Here is a 4,695-nt window from a genome sequence, read left to right as displayed (position 1 = left end):
TGTATATATATATATATATATATATATATATATATATATATATATATATATATATATATATATATATATATATATATATATATAGGATGTCTCACACTCTCCTCCGGGCATTTTATGGGGACAGAGAACAAGTTGAGGTGAACATAAAAATTCTATACCGTTTTGCGATATTCGCAATAATTATCGAGATATTAATTGTAGAAAATTTGTGAATGATGATGGATATGGTAAATGAGTTATAATAGCGACGACTGCCGTCGTGTACTTATACTTTAGGTTAAATTGAACAAAAAAGTCCTCTACCATTTTCCAAATAATCACATAGATTTTTAATTATTAATTAAAGAAGATGAGTGCATTATCAAGCAAAATCGTGCAATAATCTTCTTTAATTAATAATTAAAAATCTATGTGATTATTTGGAAAATGGTAGAGGACTTTTTTGTTCAATTTGACCTAAAGTATAACCTAAAGTATACACGACGGCAGTCGTCGCTATTACAACTCATTTACCATATCCTGCATGATCATTCACAAATTTTTTACAATTAATATCTTGATAATTATTGCGAATATCGCAAAACAGTATAGGACTTTTATGTTCACATCAACCCATTCTACGTCCCCACTAAATGCCCGGAGGAGAATGTGAGACACGCTGTATATACTTTTACACACATACATACACGTACATAGAACCATTGACACTCCAGAAAAGAAAATCTTGCCTTATCTCGCAATCAATAGTGTTGTTAAACTTCTTACACAAAGAAAATATATTTGAAAATCTATTTGTAGATGTAAAGTTTATTTCTGTAAGTAAACTTTTATTCCAGAAACAAATCTTCAATTATTTTCTTCCTTAATATGCTTGCATTCTACATCAAGAAGAGATACCTCTTTATTAAAAATTTATTTGTGGGAAATAAAATTTATCGCTCTCTTTCTCTCTTTTTCTCTCCCTCACAAAAATAAATTTCATTTAAATTTAAATTTTATTTTTAGAAAATGTCAATGAATAAAAAGATCAATAATTAGGTGTTTTACTGTACGATAAATAATGTCAGCTTTATAATTATCTTACTGAAATAAATTGAATTTGTTTTACACAAATAAAAGATTAAAAAATAGGAAGATTTTCATGAAAGAGTTATGGTAGTAAATTCGTCATATGCAATTCCGAAATTGAGTTTGTTTAATCCTTTGAGTTCCTACATATCTTTAAAGATACGACATTAAATGTCTCTAAAAAATATATTGATTTATTTATCTACAGCACTTCAATCATTAAATACAGCACTTTTAGAGCTATGTAGTTACAATTTATCTTGGAAAACCAACTGAATTTTTATCAATTTTTTAATTGTTTGTAACACAATTTTTAATTCTTCCTTGCTGATATACCTCTTTTTAAATTAAACTTTTAAAACACTACTTACACCTGTCTGATATTCTCTTTTAAGATGATATTAAATTTCTAGAATATATTGAAATTGAAAGAATTAGCACGATTATTCTGACTTGACTATGTTTTTTTTACAGAGATTCGCGCAATTTACATGTCCCGAATCAATGATCGCGTTTCTTCTCAGCCGCGCGACGCATCTTCACCGACGGCCAACGACAATTCTCACCGAGTTTTCGCGCAAAAAGCGGCAGCTCTTGAAGGAATTCGACGGGAATCGACATGGTTTCCGGCTGCCTTCCGCCGCTTCGTCGGGACCGAGTTTCGGCTCTCTCGAAGCGCTCTTCTCTTTTTCTCTTTTCTCCGCATCTCGTGGAATTCGCGATATTCATCCCTTCACCGGATCCCGCGCCGGTTCGCCCGCATTAAAAATGTATCAATCTCACCCGGCCACGATGTTTTGCCGAGGCAGTTCGCCGTGGAATCTTAAAGGTGTTGTAAAGAATAACGCGTTGCTGAGAGTCTAGCAATGACGAGTGAGAGCGGATCATTCGGAATCTGCGTGTTCTTCTGAGATACCGGAAGTATCTCTGCACCAGACGTGTTAATTACACGCATTGTGAGATGTAATACACGTGTATCAGATGTAGATTATATTAAAGATTGTACGCGCGCTCTTACAGAGATCGGCATAATTAACTTTAAGGTTCCTGGGCACTCGCATCGATCTCTCTTTAATGACGTCAGAAGCGAGGAAACGCATGCTAAAAATTCTTGCAAAGTACATCGAGATAAAAAGATGTATCTACAAAATAACACTTGCAATCGATTAAGTACACCTCTCAAATATTCCGAACACTTTCCTTTTGCTCTAACAGTCAATAAATAATAAAATAAAATTAACTCAATAATTAATAAATAAACGTGACATACAATTCTATTTTAACTTATTTTCCTTGTTATTCTGTCATACTCATTTTACGATTATTTATTGATTGTCAGAAAGTGTTCGGAATATTTGAGAGGTGTACTTAATCGATTGCAAGTGTTATTTTGTAGATACATCTTTTTATCTCGACGTATTTCGCAAGAATTTTTAATATGCGTTTTCTCGCTTCTGACGTCATTAAAAGGAGATGGACGATGTGAGTGTCCAAGGAACCTTAATACGTAGTAATTATACTGAAAGAAAAATCTAAGAAAAAAGATATTTAGTTATTTTTTTTAGTAGATATTGATAACATATTTGCTTATACTCTCTCTCTCTCTCTCTCTCTCTCTCTCTCTCTCTCTCTCTCTTTCTCTATTTCCTACATTAACTCTTAAATCCTTTGACCGATTTGCACTAAAAAAATTATTTTATATTTGGAATTTGGTACATACGATTTAGTTAGCATTACATGTTTTTTATTTGTATCAAGTACATGTATTATTATGAAAGTAAAACACAAAGCGACAATAAAATCTTTTGCTTGCAATTATCAAACTTTTGGTTGATTCCGTTTTAAGCAAACTAAAGTCTGACGTATCAAATTTTCATTTCGACAACAAAATCCTTCTTTCAGTAAATTTTGCACAACTACTTTCTAGGATTGTGCGAAAAATATAGGTTACATGAAATCTGGCACCCTTCACTTCCTTCCTTTGATTTCATCTTCTCGACACTTTGTGATAATTTCAGTTCAAGTTCATATCTAAATATAAGAACCTTTGAGCAACGCCGGGTAGTTTGAGCTCTCTCTTTTTCTCTTTCTAGATTTTTAGATATTTTCTAGATATAAGAATCTTTTAGGCAACATCGGGTAGTTTGAGCTCTCTCTTTCTCTCTTTTCTCTCTTTCTAGATTTTTAGATATTTTCTTCTCTCAGTGTTCTCTTTTAATTGTATATGCATATGTATGCATACAGTTGAAAATAATAATATTTTAGTGATATTAATGTAAACATTCTTATTTACTGGACTTTTTATGATTTTGCACATTCAATAAAATCTAGACTTGATTTTTTTTGTTTCACGGAAATTATTTTCTGAAGCCTATTTTTATTACAGCTTTGTAATCTTTTGTGAGTATTCTGCTGATTTCATGAAATATCTATGATCGGAATATAAAATTTACGCAAAGATATATCGCCTTGAACTTATATAAACAATGTATCATTTCGGTTGAAATCCCACTGTGGCCTTAAACAAGTACGGCGATCGAATAGTCGCGAGTAGATCTTCCGTCGAATTTTACATCAGGCCCAGTACGCCGAATATGGTTCGAGCCTGAGGTAGGAGGCTGAGGAAGGGAGGAAGGGACTCCACGGTAGAGGCAGGAACATCACTAAAGTGTCAGCGGCATCACAATTCGCGAGAAGCAAAAGAGCGCTTGTTAGTGGGCCTGGAACCGGCAAAAAAGAGCCAGTTCGCCATTGAGGAGCAAATAAAAATTGCCTGCACCTTCTACCCCCTTCTCTCCCTTCCCGTGCACGCGTCTTACGTTGGAGGGGAAGACGAAAGATTGAAAGGGAGAACGAGCCGCGCGCTGTTTGTCCAGCGAAGGGGGCCTCAAAAGTCCCCGGCAAGACAAAAGGACGATTTACTCTCCTTTCGTGCTTTGATCCTTTCGAGTCGCAGTGCGATAAAACAGGAGAGAACAAACGGGAACAGACACACGTGGAAAAATTATGCGAAGTTAATGATGTGTTGGGAACGGTGTCTCGTGGTCTTCATGTCGCGTATTCGACAAAAATGTAGAAACAGGCAACGATATATTCATCATGCAAACTCGCGCGCGTGGCATTAAAGTATATTGCCCGTATCTAAAAAATAATAATGAAAAAGATTTGAAAAGACTGGGAGATTGATTTACATTGTATCTAAAAGTGATCACGAACAATTTGATATTAATTCAGAGTCTGGGTCTCAAAAGTTAACCCATTTTTAAGTGTAAGCTCTTGAAACTTGATGACGTTAGATGACGTTTTAATAACGCATTAATAGCGTCTCTAATTTCAATAATACGTCATTCGATGTTATCTTGCACTATTTGGGAGCAATTTTAAATCGTATTCTTGTGGAAATGCACGATGTTGTTATTTTTAGTAAAAAGAAAGATAATGAAGGAAAGTTATAACAAAAATCTCCATTTTTATATATATGTACTTTAAGTATTCGAAATAATATATGCAATATTTCATTGTGGTTCAAAGATAAATGCTTGAAAGTCAGAAGTAATATGAAATACATATATATATATATATATATATATATATATATATATATATATATATATATATATATATATA

The sequence above is a fragment of the Odontomachus brunneus genome, unplaced genomic scaffold, assembly GCF_010583005.1.
Source record: "Odontomachus brunneus isolate Ranch 3 - 2012 unplaced genomic scaffold, Obru_v1 Obru_scaffold_104, whole genome shotgun sequence".
Taxonomy (NCBI): Eukaryota; Metazoa; Arthropoda; class Insecta; order Hymenoptera; family Formicidae; genus Odontomachus; species Odontomachus brunneus.
The sequence above is the reverse complement of the archived record's forward strand: the minus strand, read 5'-3'. Positions refer to the sequence as shown.